We start from the raw sequence: 22,063 nt of genomic DNA, 5'->3' as shown, positions 1-22,063 counted from the left end.
GGGGCAGGAATGAGAAGTCCTTTGAAAGATAGCAAACTAGGCAAGCGTGTGCCTTTGGGACTGAGGCCCTGATGTAATGTGCTCATCTCCAGGTCATCTGGCTCTGGGCCCAGGGAAAGGTACTGAGTGGCCAGAGCCCATGGATCCTGGCAGTGTTTGCAAGGCTCTCAACAGACCTTTACTTTCCACAAATTCCTACAAATGCAACATCACTTAGGGCAGTGGTCGTCAAACTGCAGCTCGTGAGCCACATGTGGCTCTTTGGCCCCTTGAGTGTGGCTCTTCCACAAAATACTGACTTCTGTGCATGGGCCACGAAGTTTCAATCGCACTGTACATGTGCGCTCGCATGTGGTGTTTTGTGGAAGAGCCACACTCAAGGGGCCAAAGAGGCACACGTGGCTCGCGAGCCGCAGTTTGCCGACCACTGGCTTAGGGTTACTGGTTTGTGGAGCTTATTTCAGGGCCTCACACTCTTGTGGCCTCTGAGATAGTGGAGTCCTGGGACTCTGCTGCCACTCCCCCAGCCTTTGGGCCTGGGAAGTTTGAACAAACACTAAGCCCAGATCCTAAGTCCAGGTCTAGGGTTGTATGAAGTGCTCCCTGATTTTGTCAATTAGAGGAATGAGATGTGGGAGGTCCTCCCAGAATGTGTGAACACATGGAGGAAAGACCAGACCACTTCAGGGACTTAGAGGCATCCTCTTTTTAAAAAGAGGGAAGTAGCCCTAACCAGGTTGGCTAAGTGGATAGAGCATCAGCCTGTGGACTGAAGAGTCCCAGGTTTGATTCCGGGCAAGGGCATTTACCTTGGTTGCAGGCACATCCCCAGTAGGGACTGTGCAGGAGGCAGCTGATTGATGTTTCTCTCATTGATGTTTCTAACTCTCTATCTCTCTCCCTTCCTCCCAGTAAAAAATCAATAAAATATAAAAAAGTCTTTAAAAAATAAAGTAAAATAAATAAAAAGAGGGAATTATTAAAAATGGGAGAAAATCAGGTCTAGAGGAGCTTTGTGACAACTTTGGAGTCTGCTCTACAGATGATGGGAGCATGGCAGATTTGCAACAGTGGTGGCAGGTGATCTGACCCAGATCTCATTAGACTCCTTGTGGCTGCAGCATGATGAACAATATGCCTGTGAGGTAGGAGGTAGAAAGACTAGGAAAGAAGCAGCTGTGATAGACTGGGTGAGTGTGATGGTAATTGGCTCATGATGGTGGCTGTGGAGATGGAAGGAGCAGTGGCATTCCGGATCGGTGATTTAGGTGTGACCACCTGGATTTTCTAATGTTGGGGTTGAGAGAGACAGAGAGGTAATAGTCAGAGTTGACATTAAGGCTTGGATTCAGCACCTGAATGTATGAAAGCACCATAAACTCAGATGGAGAAATTCGTAGTAGGAAGTGTTATGTTCATAGGAGATACAAAAACTTTTATTTTCTGGCCTGTTAGGGCATTTCAGAGAGCAGTTCAAGAGCGTCTAGAATTCTGATGAGCAGTTCAATAGGAATACTTCCTTAAATGTAGTGGAAAATGTATAGACCAGATAGGAGGTGTAGATCACCATTTTCTGTTTGTTTGTTTTGAATTGGATGGCAAAGAATATTGTAAGTAAGATGAGACTGGTTGGTGTTTTTTTTCTAAACACTTACTGGGGTTTCTGATTACCATTGCTGTGGCTGAGTTGTTGCAGTCAGTTTGGTGGGATTGCTTAGAGCCATGGTCGTCAAACTGAGGCTTGAGAGCCACATGTGGCTTTTTGGCCTCTTGAGTGTGGCTCTTCCTAAGCCTAGGAGTACCCTAATTAAGTTAATAACAATGTACCTACCTATATAGTTTAAGTTTTAAAAAATTGGCTCTCAAAAGAAATTTCAATCATTGTACCATTGATATTTGGCTCTGTTGACTAATGAGTTTGCTGACCACTGGCTTAGGGGCATGAGTGATCCCCTCAGAGACTCACTGGGCATGGGTAGAGGGCCATAAGTGAGGAAAGGTTGTGACTGGTGAAGAGACATCAAGTGCAGTAACAGTGAAGGTGAGCTCTGAATATCTGAGATCTCATGTGGTTCACATTAGGTGAGGTTGAAGGAAAAAAACAAGCAGGGACAGAGGCCTTCATAGCAGGACACAACCCTTCCTCTATGGTTGTGGACTATGATTTACAGGTAGTACATCACTCAGTTTTAATTTTCTAGGCATTCTCTGGGTCACACATACACAATAATGTGTATGAGGCCAAGGAGATGACATGGGTGCTTAGGCTGTGGGAGTGCTGGTGTGAGACAGGTGTGGTAGAAAAAAATGGTGTGCACTTGGAGAGGGTATGTGAATCCAAGGCTGCAGGGCCCTTACATTAACATAAGAATGAAAGAAGGGTGAGTCCATTTCTAGTGGGGACTGGATGATATATGGGGAATTTTAGGGTAATTCCTGAAAAGAACATTTGTTGTGGTTTGACATGCCAGATGAAGAGCTTAAACTATATATGCTTAACTGCCGTTTCTTGTTGAGGGCTGCCTTACTGATCAATAGGAATGAGATAGCAGACATCAGTGTCACCTGTGCTTGAAAATCTCCACTGGCGCCCTAACCCGTTTGGTTCAGTGGATAGACCATTGGCCTGCGAACTCAAGAGTCCCAGGTTCGATTCCGGTCAAGGGCATGTACCTTGGTTGCGGGCACAGTCCCAGTAGGAGGTGTGCAGGAGGCAACTGATCAATGTTTCTCACTCATCGATGTTTCTAACTCTCTGTCCCTCTCCCTTCCTCTCTGCAAAAAAAATCAATAAAATATATTCTTTAAAAAAAAGAAAATCTCCACTGGCATGAGGAAGGGAGACGGTAAGAGAGAAATACATTATAGAGATAATCAATTAGAATTTTGAAAAACAAGCTAATTGGTTTGGATTAGCACCTGAATGTATGAAAGCACCATAAACTCAGATGGAGAAATTCGTAGTAGGAAGTGTTACGTTCATAGGAGAATCATCTCTTTTATTATTTACCTTGAAATAATAATGCATGTGAAGCATTGAAAGCAGGGACTGGCACATGTAGTAAACATTTGGACTGAGGCCCTGGGAATGAAGCTGTCACTTCCAGCAGAAAAACCTGGAAGCACTGAGGGCCTCAGTCCAAATTTTAACTTATATGAGGACACTTCACAGTTGAACATTTGCAGAACAATACATTTTAACATTTTAGAACAATACAACCTAATTAGGAAACAACCTGTCGTTTTCACAGCATATTTGTGTGAAAAGAGTGAGGAACATCCCCAGTAGGGAGTATGCAGAGCAAGTGAAGTTGTGCCTCTTGGAATGAAGCTGCATGAGAGGAGTGTGGTTCAAAGAATTCTGTGGGGAAAAAATGATGTAGTGAAATGTAATGGCCTCAGCAATCTGGGTTTGGACTCAGAAGGCTGAAGTGTGACACCATGTTTTTTGGTGTCCTGGAGGGAAAATTGAGAGAAAAAAAGCATATTACTTAAAAAGACCAGTGACAAATCACTCACACTCCCTTTATGTGCAACAGCTCTCATTACCCTAACACGTGACACCCACTGTTATCGAGTAGGGGCAATGTGACTCACATTGAGACCCAGAGTACCGGTATCTTCTATCTGCTCAACTGTCTTTATTGTTGTGGGAAGACACAGCATCAGAAGGAATGTAAGGAGAGTTTGACTTTGATGGGACCAAGGCCTGCTATCTTCTCTGATGTGAGGAGTAGAGGGAGCAGATGGATGTGGTGGGGTAAGAGTTTGACAGACATGGAATATTAGGAGAGAATCTGATCATGGTCTGTACTGTCCCTACTATGACAGGATATGAACTTTGAGGACGTGGTCATTGCCTTCTCTCAGGAGGAGTGGGGGCTTCTTGATGAGGTTCAGAGACATCTGTACTGTGATGTGATGCTGTAAGTGTTTGCACTTGTAGCATCTGTAGGTAAGACCTTCACATCTCTCCTTGTGTCCTGAGGTGATGTTCTCTCTTACTTTATTCTCCAGGCATAGCACTCTATCTCTCACAGCCAGACCATGGGTTCTGCAAATATTCCTCACTGTCTTTTCAAATGTGCTATGGCTGCCAGTGCTGAGCACTGTGGAGAGCCCTGAGCAATAGACTCCACAAACTTCTCTGACAACATTTGCCTCAGGAAGTGCAGGAAATTTCTGGAAGTCATGGGTCTTACAGACAGCTTAATGGATCCCACCTGCTGTTTCTCTTCCTGGGAAGGTGACTATATTTGGATCCATGGTTGCCACCTCTGCTCCTTTCCTATAGCTAAACTCCTGGGTGACTATCCGTGCCAGACTATGGTCTTTACTTGCATTAACCATGGGTTGTTCTTGTAAGACCCTCCTTCATACCAGGAACCAGCTCTTTCCTATCAGTGTTCAGATGCAAGTGCCACTTGCTACACCACATTCCTACCTTATCTTTTACCTACTTTACTCTATCTGACATGTCACTTCACCTGTGACTTCCTGGCTTTGTGCTATGTTAACATTGTGGCATTTTTACATCACCTGTTCCTCTGGATTGCTGCCTCTGCAGTATTCTTTAACACTGATTTTCACATGTGTTATGAAGTGCACATATATGCTTAAGCAGGTTTCAAACACCAGCTACTCATTTATTGAATTTTTCTTTAAATAAGACATAAGCAAAATTCTGCACAGTTTGCCTATGTCACCTGCAGACAAGCCCTACTGAACACTGTTAGCCTAAGAAAGGGCTGGAAGTCTTACCTCTCTCCCATGTGGTGCTTTTCATCTTTGTGTCATATTCCCGGGGTAGTCTTCTTTCTTTTATGATCTGCATAGGCCCAGAACTTCACAGAAGCCTCTTTTTTTTTTAAATATATTTTATTGATTTTTTACAGAGAAGAAGGGAGAGATATAGAGAGTCAGAAACAGCGATGAGAGAGAAACATCGACCAGCTGCCTCCTGCACATCTCCTACTGGGGATGTGCCCGCAACCCAGGTACATGCCCCTGACCGGAATCGAACCCAGGACCTTTCAGTCTGCAGGCCAACACTCTATCCACTGAGCCAAACCGGTTTCGGCCAGAAGCCTCTTATTAATGCTTCCTGCACATCTCTTCTTTTCTGAAAATTGCATGGAGCCCAGCTGTCATAGGCCACCTACTTTGTAATGGAACTTCCCCCTGTCACTGCAGTCTTCATTCATTTCCTCACCTTTTTTCTGTTTTCAGGTTGTTGGCATAAAATGGATAATGAGGAGGCCTATTCTGATCAGAGTGTTTCTGTGCAAGGAGAGTCACGTGTCAGGGCTTCTAAGACAGCTCCAGCAACCCAGAAGTCGCATTGCTGTAAACGGTGTTTCTCAGTGTTAAAAGATATTTTGCACCTGACTCAGTCACAAGCTGAATACTTTGAGCACAAATGCTTCTTCAGTGAGGCATGTGTGAGAGACTTCTGTTTCAGTGAAAACCCTCACCAGCAACAGAAGGATGTCAGTGGAGAGACATCCTGCAAAGAAGCTATGGACATGCCCTCATTTGTGACCAGGTGCAGCTTCTACTTCTCAGAGGTGACTTCAAAGAGCAAGGAGGTTGGGAAAGACATCCAAGCTCCCTCAGAGCTCCTCCAGCCCCAGGCTTCTCAGAACACTAAAGAACCACACTGTGGCAGTGAGGTTTCACAAGAATATCTCAGTGGAAAATGTCATCACCAGTGGGCTGAATGTGAAATAGCTGCCAGACAGAAACAGAAAGTTGTTGAATCTCAGGATGTCTGTTCTGGAGAACTGGTTTATGAGTGTGACACATGTAGGAAAGTTTTCAGATGAAACTTTAACCTCATTATACATAAGAGAGTTCACACTGGAGAAAAGCCACATGAGTGTACAGATTGTGGGAAGTCCTTCAGTAACAGTTCCACCCTCATTCAACATCAGAGAAGTCACACTGGAGAAAAGCCTTATAAATGTAGTGAATGTGGGAAGTCTTGCAGATATGTCTTATGTCAATCAACAACAGCGAGTTCACACTGGAGAAAAGTCATATGAGTGTACAGGTTGTGAAAAGTCCTTCCATGAGCGTTCTACCCTCATTCGCCATCAGAGAATTCACACTGGAGAAAAGCCTTATGTGTGTAGTGATTGTAGAGAATCTTTCAGATATAGGTCTGATGTCAATAAGCACCAGCAAGTTCACACTGGAGAAAAGCCATATGAATGTACAGATTGTGGGAAGTGATTCAGTAAGAGTTCCACCCTCATTCAACATCAGAATTCACACTGGAAAAAAGCCTTCTGAGTGTACAGATTGTGGGAAATCATTTACCCAAAAATGTAACCTTATAAGACACCTGAGACTTCACAGTGGAGAAAAGCCTTAAATGATTAGGGAATGTTTCCTTTTTCTTACTCAGAATAACAACACTGAAGTTGACATTTCAGTGCACTGGATGACACCCACCCAGATGAGGTACATGGTTAAAGCAGAGTTTATTCTGCTATATTTACGTATTATTTATTTTTCATACCAACAACTCTAATCCTACATTTCCCACACTACATTTTCCTCCCTCCCTTTTATAATCTCTCTTTCTGACTTACCCAGTTTTCCATGCAATCATTCATTTTCCATCCTTTAGATTAGTTCATATTTTTTTATAATTTTTTGTGCACTATAAGGTGTATATTTTTTTTACAAATACTGCTTTCCTTAATGCCACAGATATTTTGAGATCCAATACAAACTTATTATGTGAATATTGAACTTGTTTTATTGCTGAATATTGTGTTATATTGATAACAACTTTATATATTGATCTCTCTATAAAATTGGATATTTCCAGATTTGGGGTATTATAAATCAATCTGTTTGGAATATTTGTGTTCAGTTATTTAATAGATCTTTTACTAGTCAAACATTTGCAATCTAGGTTAATATTTCACACCTTAACATTTGCAGAACTGTGATCTAAAATGGTCGTGCACTTTGTCTTCCCACCCAGGCACAGTATATAAAAATTCCAGTTTTTTTCAACACTGCCATCACATTTGGTGGTTAATCCTTTTAAATGGTAGACCTGGAATAGCCTATATGTGAAATTGCTTTCGTTTTAATTCTATTCCATAAGAATTTTTGATGGTGGACATTTTTTTATATTGTCTTTATCTCCTTTGTTAAATGTTGGCTCAGGATTTTTGCCTTTTTTAAAATAACTTATTATTTTCACCTATATGAGGACACTTCACAGCCTGAGATATATATTTGAATTTCACTCATTCCTCTATAACTCAACTGACTTCTTTCCTGTATGCAACTATAGGTTTTTAATACCGTAAGGAAAACTGATTTTCTCAATTTTTATTCTATGTACAATTTAAGCCCGTGTGTACCTTATACTTACAGGTTTTATATGCATGGTTAACATTCTCCACCATTCCTCTATAAGTCTAAGCATTCAAAAATACATTAAGTGAATTCTAAGTTCATAGTCTTTGTTAATTTCCATCATATAAATGCCCTCATTGTGGTTAGTTTTAAACTGCCAAAATGATGGCACTGAACAAGGATATATTTCAGTAACAAATCATTATATTTTACTAGAGGCCCAGTTTATGAAATTTGTGTACAGGGCAGTGGGGAGGGAGCAGGTCCCTCAGCCCGGCCTGCACCCTTTCACAATCCAGGACCCCTCCGGGGATGTCCAACTGCCAGTAAGGTCCAATTGGGCCTAAACTGGCAGTTGGGCATCCCTATTGCAATCCGGGGCTGCTGACTCCTAACCGCTTGCCTGCCTGCCTGCCTGCCTGATTGCCCCTAAACCCTCTTCCTGCCTGCCTGATGCCCTTAAATGCTTGCCTTCCTGCCTGAGTGCCCCTAACCACTCTTCAATCCTGATATTATGACCGCTGAAATAGTGGTGTCCTGGGACTGTCTTACACCTCTTCTAGTCCTTGGACCTGGGGCACTGGAACCTCTTATTAATCTTTCCTGTACACTGCTTACTTTCAGACAATTGAATGGAAACAGTGTATTTTGTAGAATACATGTTTGAATCAGATCATCCCCATGGGACCACAGTCAACATTCATTTCCTTATCATTCTGTGTTTTTAGGTTTTTGTCAGAAAATGGAAGATAAGGTGGCAACTTCTGTGTAGAGTGTATCTGTGGAAGGACAGTCACAGGTCAGGGCCTCTAACACAGCTCCGGCAAGCCAGAAAGCCCTTCTGTGTAAGTGTCGTTTCTCAGTGGTAAAATATACCCTGCACCTGACTTAGTTAGAAGCAGCATTCTTTGGGGATTCATGTGTGAAAGTGTTCTCTTTGAGTGACAAGCCTCACCAGTACTCAACACCATAGTATTCATATGGGAGAAAAGCCGTATCAGTGTAGTGATTGTGGAATGTTCTTTAGAAAAAGTTACCCTAATTCAGCACCACAGAGTTCACACCGGAGAAAAGCCTTAGGAGTGTAGTGATTGTGGGAAGTACTTCCGTGATAGCTCTAACCTCATTAAACACCATAGAGTTCACACAGGAGAAAAGCTTTAAATGGGCAGGGATTATTTTATCTTTCTGACTCAGCATAACAACAACTACAGAGAAGGTTTTAGACCCATTTACCTAAATATAAAAACCTTTTTGTCAGAACATACACTCTGCCAGATTCCTCATAAGTTTCAGGATCTAGTGGGGCTTTAAGGAGCTGCGTTGCACTTGCTAACCTCCTTGGGCCCACAAGCCTACTGATGTCACTGTGAGTATTTGTGCAGAAGCTATTTCACCTCTACCACCTGGCTCACCCGAAGAGTATGCAGCATTCACAACCCCTCCTTGTTCAGAAGTTGTGCTTGAGAAAATTATGAATACTCTGAGCTCCTGGCTGGATCTTCATTCCTTTCTCTATGACTAGAGGATTTTTCTGACCCAGGTTTCATCCAGGGCACCTGTCCTTAGCCAGGAAGTGCTACCTCTCTCAGGGACATTGTGCTTCTCACATCATGTGATGAATTGTTTCAGATTCCAATTCACTAACTTGCAAACCTCTTGCTGTCCTTTGCTCTGGTTTATGACCTTTTTGTAAAGGTGTTTTTTCTTTTGTACCATTAGTTTTGTTGGTTCTATTCACACCCTGAGATAAATGGAAAAACTTGTGATCTGTCAGCATGTAGGATAAACAAATATAGTGGCTCCTAAACTTTCTGTGCTTTGGAAGGCACAGCATGATAACAGAACATTTCTCTTTGTCAAATGTTGGCTTATTTTGTATTGCTGCCCAAGGTCTTAAAAGAAAGACTGCAGTACTTTCTGGTTCTAATTTGCAGTCTGGTGCCTCTTTTATTGGTGAGGTCAATGTTTTCCATGAAGAGAAGGCCTTCGCTATCGTTCCGTGAACAATGTGAATTATATTCTCCATCACAGTATGTATTACCTCAGTCTCAGCAATGTTAGGGGAAATCCTCCCCACATACTGTAAAGGTGCCATGTGCCGTGATGTATGAAATTTCATATGCTGGTGTCATTTGTTGTAAGACTCTGATGTTTAGATGGAACCAACATTAGGACAGAAACACTGTATTCCTAGTGAATGGGAAAGACTACAGTGACTTAGATGAAAAGTGCCTCTTCTGAATATTTTCCACAAATGATCAAAGGTCTGTGGTGTTGGGGTCAAACCCCAACAGGTCCAGGGGTCCCCAAAGGTGTGGACAGAGTCGGAGAAGAAGGAATGACACAGAGACAGCATTCAGTTGATCAGCAGCCTAGCCAGGATCTCCAGCCAAGTTCTGTCTAGGTTCTCCAGCAGGTTCTCTCACCAGGTTCTGTCTTTTATTGTCTTGTTACATCTGTATTTATACCAGTTGATTTTAATCCTATCAATTTCTATTCCAAAGGTCAGGGCATTTCTTACCTCCATTCCAGGGAGTAAAGATTATGTAGCTTAAGCGTGATTGTTTGTAGTTAAAGTGATTAACTACCCGCCTGGCACTTAGTTAAGGGGTTTTATTCCCTCCTTAACTTCAGGGAAAAATCCCTGCCTGGGGCAACAACCTTTCTCAGAGAGGTGACCTTGGTTAAAACACATAGCGAAAAGAAGGTGAGCAAACATTAGGAAGAGTATGCCATATACACCAAGTCCCTTGAAACATATGCTGTGCAGATGTTTCTTCCCTGCAGCGACTGTGTCAAGCAGCAAGGATGGACCGGCTTCCAGCACTGTGGCTTATGTGACCTTTGTGTACAGTTCTCAGGACCTCCACCTGTTTCCTGTGGCTGACGTCATTGGCAGAAAAAAAATAATCTAACAGGTTTTTTCTATTCCTCTGGCCCTTCTGGGTTGTTCAGCTCAAAATTTGCTCATCAGTCAAGACCTAAAAGATAGGGAAAGGATAATCCTGTAATCAGTCTAAAAATGTGTCTTTTGTAACCAGTCAGAATTCCTGTTGATTCTGATGGCAATAGTCTTCACTGCTTGCCAGTGTTTGCTGCCACTGAGACAAGGCTGTTCTGCCCAGGAAATGAGAATTGACATGCAACAAAGTGCACTTTTCTAATGTGTACTACTTGGTGAGCTTTGACATAAGGATAAAACTGTGAAACTGTCACACATGAAATATGATTATCTGTCACCAATATACCAGGTGAGGCAAAAATTGATTTAACAGTTCTAAGAATACTAAACAGAGATTCTTTTAAAAGTATTTGAATAGCCCTGACTGGTTTGACTCAGTGGATAGAGCGTCGGCCTGCGGACTGAAGGGTCCCAGGTTTGATTCCGGTCAAGGGCATGTACCTTGGTTACGGGAATATCCCCAGTAGGGGTTGTGCAGGAGGCAGCATATCGATGTTTCTAACTCTCTATCCCTCTCCCCTCCTCTCTATAAAAAATCAATAAAATATATTTTAAAAAAATATTTGAATAATTAGTTTTATTGTTTGTTTGTTTGTTTTAGGGAGGGGAAAGGAAAAGGGAGAGGGAGATAGGATGTTCTCTTGCCTCTTCCCTGCCACCTACAGGTGATGGAGATGGTCATGTGCCCTGACATGGAATGGAACCAGCGACCTTTCAGTGAATGGGACCACACCCAGTCAACTGAGCCATATTGGCCAGGGCCGAGTATATTCTTGTATTATTATTTGTTAATTATATTTGTTCATACCATAAAATCTAAACCTATTTTTGATACCTCCTGCCCTTTTATAATCTCTGTTCTCCTCAGCCCTCAATGCAGTCATTGATAGTCCTTCCTATACAATAGATTAGTTCATATTTTTCATAATTTTATAGGCACTATAAGGTGTGTTGTTTACCAAATAGTAGTTTTCTTCATGCAACACAGTTATTTTGAGATTCAACACTTATCCTTATGTGAATAGTTACTTTTTGATTGGTGAGTAGAATTGTGTTCTATGGATAATGACTTTGCCTTTGATATGTCTATGATGATGGTTATTTCAAGGTTTCAGGTATCATAAATAAATCTTCTGGGAATATTATTGTTCAGTTATTTCTATTTATGTATATGTTTTACTTATCAAACTGTTGTTGTGTAGGTGAATGTTTCACACCTTAACGTATGTGGAAGTGTGACCCAAAATGGTCATTGTTTTTGCCTTCCACAAAACCACAGTATAAAATAAATCCAGTTTGTATGCAACTCTGCCAGCATACGCAATGGTTAATCTTTTGAAAGAGAACCCAAAATTGAGACTAGTGTTAACTCACTTTTCTTTTAATTCAATTTACCTAAGAATTTTTGATAGTGAACAGTTTTTCACACATTTATTTACACTGTCTTTATCGCCTTTGTTAACAAAGTCAGCTTCTAATCTCTTTCAAATTGTTCAAATAAATTCATTATTTTAACCTGAAGGTGGACTGTGTAGAATCTAAGACAGATGTTTGAATTTCACTCATTCCTCAATGAGTCAAGTGACTTCTTTGCTATATGGAACCACAGGTTTTGAATACTGGAAGGAAACTTGTTTTTCTTCATTTTTATTTTATGTTCAATTTAAGCAAACTTGTAGCATATACTTATACATTTATTCTGCATTGTTTACATTCTCCGGTACCACTTTTTTAAGTTTAAGCATTGAATAATACATTAAGTGAAGACTAGGTTTATAATCTTTGTTAATTTTCCTGTTGTAAATACTCTCATCATTGTCAGTTTCAAACTGCTAAAATGATGGCATTGAACATAGACATGTTAAGATATATCAGTAGCACATCATTATATTTTACTTGCAACATACTGATACAGTAGCAACAAATATGCTCAAGAACTCTCAAAGTAAAATAGAATTATTGGGAACTGTCAACTTTTAATACTTTCTTAAAGTTTGATGTAAGTATATTTGATTTAATGTATATATTTTTAAGCATATGCCTTTGTTGTTTCCATGAATTCCTGCATGGCTGAAACCAAGTTCCTCCTGCCCTTATCAGTGCCTCATTCTTGGCATATAAAAAAACAGATGCAAAAATGCAGTCTGCCTTAGAAACAGTTTACCTGAAATATACCCATGTAAAAGATACTTATGAAACCCCATGAATCCTAGCTTGCCTTCCACCACTCTCTGTCATCATGATGGTTTTTGTATCTATTTATTCACACATTATTGGGTATCATACATAAATTGCTACATATGTCTTGCTGTGGCCAAATAGCTCAGTGGGTCGGAGAATCATCTCAATGATATGCCAAGGTTACAAGTTCTATCAGCGGTCGGGCAATTACAAGAATCAACCACTGAAGGTATGAAAGTAATGGAACAAAAGAACTGTGTGTGTCTGTCTCTCTATCCCTATTTTCCTCTCACTCTAAAATCAATATATGTGTTTATTCACCCAGTCAGTCCACACACATGTGAACACCAGCACAGCCCAGGGGCCCCATAGTGACCAGCAGCCAGGGTTCACATGAGGGTAGAGCAGGCAATGGTCCAGAGAACAGTATGCGAGGTGCTGTTGCTGTAAGTGTGGCAGGTGGGGATCCTGGGCTGAGCTGCACAATCACCCACAGGGGATGATGGCAACCCTGGGACTAAAAACAAGCTGGAAAAAGCTTTGGTCTAAGACAGTGGTGGGCAAACTGCGCTCAGCAAATCGAGGCTCGCGAGCCACATGAGGCTCTTTGGCACCTTCAGTGTGGCTCTTCCACAAAAATACCGACTTCTGCGCATGGGCCACGAAGTTTCGATCACACTGTATGTGCGCGCCCGCACATGGTATTTTGTGCAAGGGGCCAAAGAGCCGCATGTGGCTCGCAAGTCACGGTTTGCCGACCATGGGTCTAGGACATGCCACTTGTGGTTTCGGCACCTCCAGTCAGGGGCTGAGACTGGGTTATTTCACAATCAGATGGTTGAGAAGCCCAGAACCTTTCAGGTGTTAAGGCTGGGAGCAGCAGTGATAGCTGGGCTGGTGGGTGTGTGTGGGCAGGAATAACCCAGGGCAGTTGCCAGGGAGAGTTGGTGCTGTGCCGAGTATGTGGCTCTCGGTCCCTCCCTAATCCTAGTCCAGGCTGGTGGCGGCTCTGTTCTTTGGGGCCATGATTAGTGGGAAATGGAACAAGCTCTGTTGCAGGTGTTCCTGGGATGTCATGACCTGGGATCAGCATGTGTTACAAGAAAACTTTGACCCAGGCAGGGCCAGCCTAGTCCACTGTAATGAAGTGCTCCAGCCATTGCCCTGCCCAGGGAGGGAGAGGAGCTGTCTCTGCAGAGGCTGATTCCCTATCTGCCCAGCAGGAGGGGTGCAGATTGCTGAGCCAGGTGGTCCTGGGTTACCAGTGTCTTGAACTTTAACCACTAAGGAGGTTCCAGATATTTATCAATCCAGAAAGAGAACGTATCCCTGATCTTTCCTTCATGGGTAAGCATCCACCCTGCTGCACTGAGACTGCTCTACTGCCTGCACAACCCACCCCTCTACACCCTTTCCTGGCTGTGCCTGTGATGTTCCCACTGAAGGTGAGACATGCTCATGAAGTGAGTTGATGGACCCTGAACTCTGGGCATAGTGTGCTGCTGGGGTGTGTGGGTGAAGGAGCAGAGAGGTTGGGGTCTGGGACAGGGCTCTAGAGGGGCAGGGTCCTTGAGTGGTTGGGCTGAGGAACGGCTCTAGGAATGAGAATTGGAATCAGACTGGATATAGAGGCAGCAGCCAAGGGCGGGCACAGCTGAAACCTTTAAGGACCGGGGGCATGGACACTATTGACCCCAACTGTTCCAGACTCTGGAGATACAGAGTCCCCTTCCCTTAAGAGCTGGAGTCCTAGTGGAGGACAGCCCACAGACAGTGAACAGGACAGCTGTGACAGGCGACAGGAGCTCAGGCATAAGATGAAGCCGCTGGTGGGCAGTGGGGCCTCCCTGAGAAAATCCGGGAAGGGGTGGCAGAGTCCAGTTGGAAGGCCTGCTGGATTTAGGCTTCCATTTGGGAGATGCCCCATCACCGGTTGGGGCAATTACAGGAATCAACTACTGAAGGTATGAAAGTAATGGAGCAAAAGAACTGGTGTGTGTGTATCTCTCAATCCCCATTTTAATCTCACTCTAAAGTCAGTATATGTGTTTATTAACCAGTCAGTCCACACACATGTGAACACCAGCACAGCCCAGGGGCCCCATGGGCTGTGCTGGTGTTCCCCCAATTTGGGAGATGAAGGCAGGTCACTGTGGCTGCTTTGGACAACTGAAATTAGAAAGGGGGATCCTGGCTGGCATGTGGGCGCTGTGGCAGGACTTGACCTTCTCCTCAGGAGGCCTCACAGTTTGCCTCCAGCCCCAGGCTGTCTTCAGAAGAGCTTATGGGCAGCCCCATCAGAAAAATCATTGCCAGAGGAAAATTCACAGTCCTGAAAGCACATAAAAAATCCAGGGGCTTAAACATGTTTGCTTATTTATGAGTAAAAGTGCATTTGTAAATTACTTTAGTTTACTCACCACAAGGATAGTTCTCCAGGGCAAAATGACAAAGACAGAAATGTCCAAGGAAACAGTGATGATGGTAAGCTTCCACAGAATTTCAAAAACTGGCTGGAGGACACTGTAATGGGGCAGGATATACAATAGATGAAATACTATGTGAGATAATGCCTTAGGCATTTACAATACATTTGTCTCAGGAAATCATCTTTATAATTTCAACACCAGCCTCCAACAGACTGTCAAACTTCAGAAGGAAGTCAGGGGAAGGAGGGGATAAGGGATCAACCAAAGGACTTATATGCATTCATATAAGCGTACTCAATGGACACAGGCACTAGTGGGTAAGGGCATGTGCTGAGGCGTGGGGGTGGCTGGGCAGAACTCCATGGGGGAAAAAGGAGTTATATGTAATACTATATGTAATACTTTACACAATAAATTATTTAAAAAATAGGAATAAAATAAAAGGAACCATGACCTCCTGATTCTAGGTTGAAGCTCAACCACTAAGCTACACCAGCTGGGCTGCATTATTTTAAAATTTACCAAAGTACATATTTTTTATTGTTGACATATTATCAATGTCTCCCATTTCCCCCTCTGTGTATATTCTTTGGTGGATCTCTTGCATTTCTCTCCACTCCTTCCCCTCAGAGATCCGTTAGTCGACTCCAGTTAGCCAGGCCTCTGGTCCCATCTAGTCCCTTCCCAGGAGTCACTTGCTGGGCCACAACACCTTAATTCACCTAAGTCAGGGGTAGGCAACCCCTGGCATGCGTGCCAAACATGGCACGCCAGTAACTTGCTGGCACACGAAACGCTCTCTTATAATCTATTTACAATTTTTTTCTTAATATCGACTTTTTTATTTTTCAGATAAATTCATTGTAGGCGCATCTTAGATAAATAAATAATTTTACATAACAAGTTATCTTAAAGGCCATAGACATGGATTGACGAAAGAGGGGAAGACCAATTTCAATAATGTCGAAAACAAACTATTGAGGACTTGGAATGCCATTCCAGAAAATTTTTTCTGTTTAAAAAACTTTGCAACAGCGTTACTCTCCATGTTTTCATCCAAATACGCTTATGAATCTTTGTTCTCAGTGATGAATTTTGTTAAGTCTCGTAATAGGAGTAGCCTGATGGATGAAAGTAGTAGCCCATGAGAGAAACCAGGATGGCGACATAGGTAAACACTGGAAATTGCTGCCTCGCACAACTGCTTCAAAAATACAACTAAAAGACAAAACGGACATCATCCAGAACCACGGGAAAGCTGGCTGAGTGGAAATTCTACAACTAGAAGGAAAGAGAAAAGCACACTGAGACTCAGAGGAGGTGTGGAAGTAAAGGTCAGAGGTACGGAGGTGCCCGCTGAAAGGGCTAGCAACTGAGGATACAGTTGTCTTTTGAAATTGGGAGGGAGACACAAGCTTCTGACTGCTCTGAACTCCAGTTCCAGGAGAGTCTCTGGGAACCCAGACTCATATGGGGAGAAACTGGACTGTCTGGCATCGGTTGGAACTCGAGGGCAGCTTTCTCTCAGAGGGGCTTGCAGTGATTACTGGGACAGTGAGACCTGTGGCCTCTTAGCTGTCTCCTGCACGTCCCCAACCCCAGCCAACTGAGAATTGAACCTACAACCCATGTGTGTTCCCTGTCCAGGAGTAAAACGGTGACCTCATGGATCATAGGTCAATGCTCAAGCATTGAGTCACACCAGCTGGGCTATATTACTAGTATTTAAATTTTTTTTAAAAAATGGCTCGGCGGTTGCAGCGGCGGCGGCGGCAGCAGAGGAGGAGATAAGGCTGGCAGGTGGTGGCTGGACCTGGCCATGGCGCCCGCTGCTGCCTGTGCTTACTTCTGCTGCTCCTGCCGCCGCCGCCGAGGGCGCCTCCAGAGCCAACTCGGACCGCTACACAGTCTACTGGAACCGCAGCAACCCCAGGTTCCACACGGGTTCGGGGGACGACCGTGGGGGCTGCACGGTGGAGGTGAGCATCAGTGACTACCTGGACATCTACTGCCGCGCTACGGGGCGCGGCTCCTTCCAGCTGAGCGCATGGAGCAGTATGTGCTGTACATGGTCAAGGCGAGGGCCACGCCTCCTGCGACCACCAGCAGCGCGGCTTCGAGCGCTGGGAGTGCAACATGCTCGCAGAGCCCGGGGGCCACTCAAGTTCTCCGAGAAGTTCCAGCTCTTCACGCCCTTCTCGCTGGGCTTCGAGTTCCGCCCGGGCCACGAGTATTACTACACCTCTGCCACACCACCCAATGCTGTTGACCGGCCCTGCCTTCGGCTAAAGGTTTATGTGCGGCCAACCAACGAGACCCTGTGTGAGGCCCCTGCGCCATCTTCACCAGCAATAATTCGTGCAGTAGCCTGGGCAGCTGTCAGCTCTTCCTCAGCACTGTCCCGGTACTCTGGACCCTTTTGGGCTCCTAGTTCTAGCCCACATGATGCCGGCCCCACCTGGACGACCGAATCCAAGACCAAATAGAGGCGCCTGGCTCTCCCTCGACTGGTGCTGCCCCCACCTACAGGGGGTTTCTGCCCGCTCCAGAACCTGCCCCAGTGACGGGGACAGCCAACAGCCCCTGATGCCTGAGGGGCAGGGTGTCAGTACAGCCCCTGAGCAGACCATCTCCTCAGGGGCACTGGAGATCCTGACAAACTATCAGTGATGTTAGGTTTTTTGTTTGTTTATTTTTCATGGTTGGATCAGAAAGGCTTGAATTTTTAATTTAATTTATTCCTTGCTGTTGCCAGTGACTTTGAAAGGAAACACATTAGTTTTGAGGGAGGTCCTTGGCCCCCTGGGGGATGGGGATGGGTGACCTCTAGTCTGGTTGCTCCATTTGTTGGGTCCTGGCTGCAGACCACTGCAGACCCCCCAGATGCCCCAGGACAGGCCCGCATGAGGCAGAAGGGTAAAGATGAGACCCCTGGATTCTGGCCCAGGACTCTGAACCCACCTCAAATTCTCATCCCCTCAGCCCCACTCTCCGCATGCATGGTGATTGTCTCCCAGAGTGGAAACCCATGCTGTTTCACCAGAGGCCCCTGGAGTTCCAGCCATTCCGAATTACAGCTCCCCACTGTGCTCCACAGCCTCTCTCCATCACCCCTGAGCCCAAGAAGACCTTACATTTCTGTAAATAGGGCCAGGAAGTATATACTGTGGTTTATTTTTACTGCATTCCTGAGGACGAACTGGACAGTTTCTTCTTTTCTCACATCTTCAGGGGCATCTTTTATTTTGGTGGGAGGGTGGGTGGACTTTTTAGAGTAGAAGCCACACTTTGCAATAAGCTTGTTCGTCTGTCAGAGCCTTCTTACTCTACTCCGTGACTAAGAATGTTTATAAGAAAAAAGAAAACAGGACACTACAAGATGGGGGTGGGCCTGCCAAAAAGAAACCCCCCTCCCAAAGACACTTTAATGAAGTAAACAGCACATTCATACAGATTTCATATTTCTACCCACCTTTCCTGGTCTGTGTTTTATAGATATTATATATAAATACATATGGTGCACAGCTGCTTGGAGACCACCAGGCATTCCAGCTGGCAGGGTGTGGGGTGGGGGGTTGGAAGGGACTTTTGTAGGTTTTGGCGTGGGTGGTGGTGTTGCCACGCCTGGAGCTGGTGACAGGGCCTCCCCTCTCCCGTCACAATCAACTTTGGATTCTGTATTTTTTAATAAAATAAGCAAAAACCTCAAAACCAAAAAAAATTTAATGCATTTATTATCGTTGATAGTATTACAGATGTCTCCCATTTTCCTCTGTGCATATATTCTTTTTTTTTGTAAATATATTTTATTGATTTTTCACAGAGAGGAAGAGAGAGAGATAGAGAGTTAGAAACATCGATGAGATAGAAATATCGATCAGCTGCCTCCTGCACACTCCCCACTGGAGATGTGCCCGCAACCACGGTACATGCCCTTGACTGGAATCAAACCTGGGACCCTTCAGTCCGCAGGCGGATAACCCATCCACTGCGCCAAACCGGTTATGGCTGTGCATATATTCTTAGGGGGATCTCTCCCAGTCCTCCCGCACCCTTCTCCAGGGAGATCTTCCAGTCTGTTCCTGTTAACCAGGTATCTGGTCCCACCTTGTCCTTCCAAGGGCCACTTGCTGAACCACATCACCTTTATTCACCAATGTCATTGGCTGGGATGCTAGCCCGCCCCTTGAACTTGGAGAAAACTACATTACCCAGGAAGCAATGCGTGCACGTGGGCAGAGCTAAGAGGCACATTTGGTGTGAGAAAACTACATTACCCAGATAGTAATGCGTACACGTGGGCGGAGCTAAAAGGCACTTTGGTGTCAGTGCATCCGGTTGGGGCGGGACTTCCGCCTTCCTCCTCCTGGCGGGCATTTTGACCTCTTTAGTTTCTTCAAGGACTCAGAGGCTTCAGCCCACTGGTCGTGAGTAAGAGGAGGCCTAGGAGGCAGCGTCCTTGCTGTGCAGGGTGTGTCTGAGATTTGTTGAGCATCAACAGGCGGGGATTGGGGCCTCCGTGCCTCCCAGACTCCTCTGCTTACAGCCTTCCCGCAGCCTCACCCCAATTAACCCTCCAGCCTTGGGGACTGGAGCCTCTCAGTTACTGCAGCCCAGGAAGCCGCATCCAGAACAGTGAGTCGATCGTGGATGACACAGGGTGTGATGGGAAAGGGCCACAGGCTGCAATGCCACCTTCTAAGGACACGGGGTGGGGCTGAGCCTGGAGGCATAGGAGACCCCTTGCCTGTTTGGGGTCTAAAGGCAACAGAGAAGACGAGGTGTGGTTTTGCACGAGGAGTTTTAATTTCATTCTCAGAACGCTGGGGCCATAGATGGTTGTGAAAATAGAGGGACATTTTCTGAGGTAGGATTCTAACTTTTCCTAACATTGCTCAGAGGAAGAACAGACTGGAGGACAGAGGACAGCACTGTGGACAGGGAGGGGAGTCCTGTAAATGATAAGGGAACTGGCAAGAGTGAGCACTGAGCCCTGAGATAATTCAGGCATCTGGAGGGCACCTGGCCTCTGGGCTGGACAAAGGCACTGAGCAGCCTGAGCCCATAGAGCCTGGTTTTTGCCAGGCTCTCACAGACCATTTTCTATCCACAAATTGCTGCAAATGCAGAATCGATTAGGTGTACGGGTTTGTGGAACTTGTTTCAGGGTCTGACACACTTGTGGCCTCTGATAGAGTGGAGTCCTTGGCCTAGCCAAGCTGCTCTTGTAGCCCTGGGACCTGGATACTTTGAACAGACACTAAGCCCAGAATCCTAAGTCCACCACCAGGGCTTTATGAAGTGGACCTTGTTTCTGGCAACCAGTGTAATGAGTGGGCGGTCCTTCAGGGCATAGGTTCCAGAATATGCCAAGACTGGGAGTGAAGAGTAAGCTGATTCAGGAACTGACAGGTATGGTTCATATATATATTAGATGTAGAAAGGAAGGGAGAGGTAGAGAGACAGAGAAACAGTGATGAGCAAGAAAGAAGGATCAGTTGCTGCCTGCACAACCCCTACTGTGGCTCTAGCCCACAACCCAGGCTTGTGACCTCACCAGTGCATGAGACTATGCTCAACCGTCTCAGACATCAGCCAGGACTGTAGATCACTTTAATACAGGGAAGGGAATCATGGTCAGGTTGGTAATGGTAGTAGTAGCTCAGAAGGGACAGTGTGAGTCTGAGTGCTAGCTTTCTTGCTGGATCCACTGTTTGTGGGAGGTGGGTGTCACAACACAGCATAGTGACAGGGGTGTCATATAGAGTGTCGGGGAGAGAGAATGGCTTTGCAGTGGGCAAGGCCTTTAAAAGATGAGTGGACCTGAAATTAATTGGAGGCCAAAGAGTAATTCAAACAAGATGAGATTGGATTGGTACATATCTATTTCTCTAAACCCTCTCCAGGCTATTGTTGTGTCCCTCAATGTGGCCTAGCTGGTGGAATAACAGTCAGTCTTGTGGATTAGCTTAGTGGCTTGAATGGTCATCTGTGAGACTCACTAAGCATGTGTAGAGGGCTAGCGCAGCTGGGACTGAATAACAATTAAGTGGAGAGATGTTGTCTGTGACTGGTGAAGGGACATCAAGTGCAGCACCACGGGAGGTGGGCTCTGGGTATCTGAAATCTGATTGTTGTTCTTCATAGTTTAGATTGCAGGAAAAAACAGTCATGGAGAGAAGCCTTCATAGCAGGACTCAAGGCTGCCTCTCTGAGTGTGGACTATCAGAGTCTAGGCAGTCCTTGATCCTGTTTGAATTTAGCAAGCGTTCTCTGGACCGCACATGCCGAGTAATAAGTAAGAGGGTGAGCAGATGACTATGGAGGCCGGGACTGTAGGAGTGCAGGTGTGAGAGAGGTGTGGAAGACAGAGTGATGTGCACTTGGAGAGGGAATGTGACTTCATAGCCAGAGCACCCTGACATTGACATAAGAGTGAATGAAGGGAGAGTCCATTTCTGGTGGAGTCTGGATGATAAAACAAGGGTAATTTTAGGGTATTTGCCTGAAAAGAGGGGTGTTTGGGGCTATCTGCAAGATGACATTTATGTACCTACCTGCCTTTTGTTGTGGGGGGTGACATACTGATGGTTACAAATAAGATAGTATTCATTAGTGTTCCCTGGGCTTGAAAATCTCCACGAGCCTGGGTAAGAGAGCAGGGTCAAAGAGAAATGGATGATGGAGGTGGTAATCTGTAATTTTGGAAAATAAGGTAATTAGGAAACAACCCGTCTTCGCCATGGCAAATTTGTGTTACCTTTGTAGTTGTGCCTCTGGGAACGAAGCTGTGTGAGAGAAGTGTTTTTCAAAGAACTGTGTGCAGCAGGTAGTACAAAACAATGGCCTCAGCACTAACACTGACAGACGAGTGAATGAAAAGGGAGTCCATTTCTGATGGTGTCTTCATGATATGATATGGGAAATTTTAGGATAATTTCTAACAAGATGGGCTGATGTGGTGCTACATGCCAGGTCCAGAGCTTAGGTGACATATATGTGCCCACTTGTCATTTCTAGTTGAGGGCTGACCCAGTGAGCAATAGGAATGGGATAGCATACATCAGTGTCACCTGCACTTGAAAATCTCCACCAGCATGGGGAAGGG

General features: G+C 44.8%; 1 protein-coding gene and 1 pseudogene across 1 annotated transcript in view; one reads left to right on the top strand and one right to left on the bottom strand.

The window, feature by feature from the left end:
* The window catches only part of LOC138998567 (zinc finger protein 551-like), a 191,858-nt gene that overhangs the window by 90,290 nt on the left and 79,505 nt on the right, over positions 1-22,063 (bottom strand).
* LOC138998540 (ephrin-A2 pseudogene) lies at positions 5,875-17,437 on the top strand (annotated as a pseudogene).

This window comes from Myotis yumanensis, unplaced genomic scaffold (genome assembly GCF_028538775.1).
Source record: "Myotis yumanensis isolate MYYU_CA2020_CCGP unplaced genomic scaffold, mMyoYum1.0.hap1 SCAF_20, whole genome shotgun sequence".
NCBI classification, from domain to species: domain Eukaryota; kingdom Metazoa; phylum Chordata; class Mammalia; order Chiroptera; family Vespertilionidae; genus Myotis; species Myotis yumanensis.
Note: the sequence above shows the minus strand (reverse complement) of the source record. Positions and strands in the feature narration are given on the sequence as shown.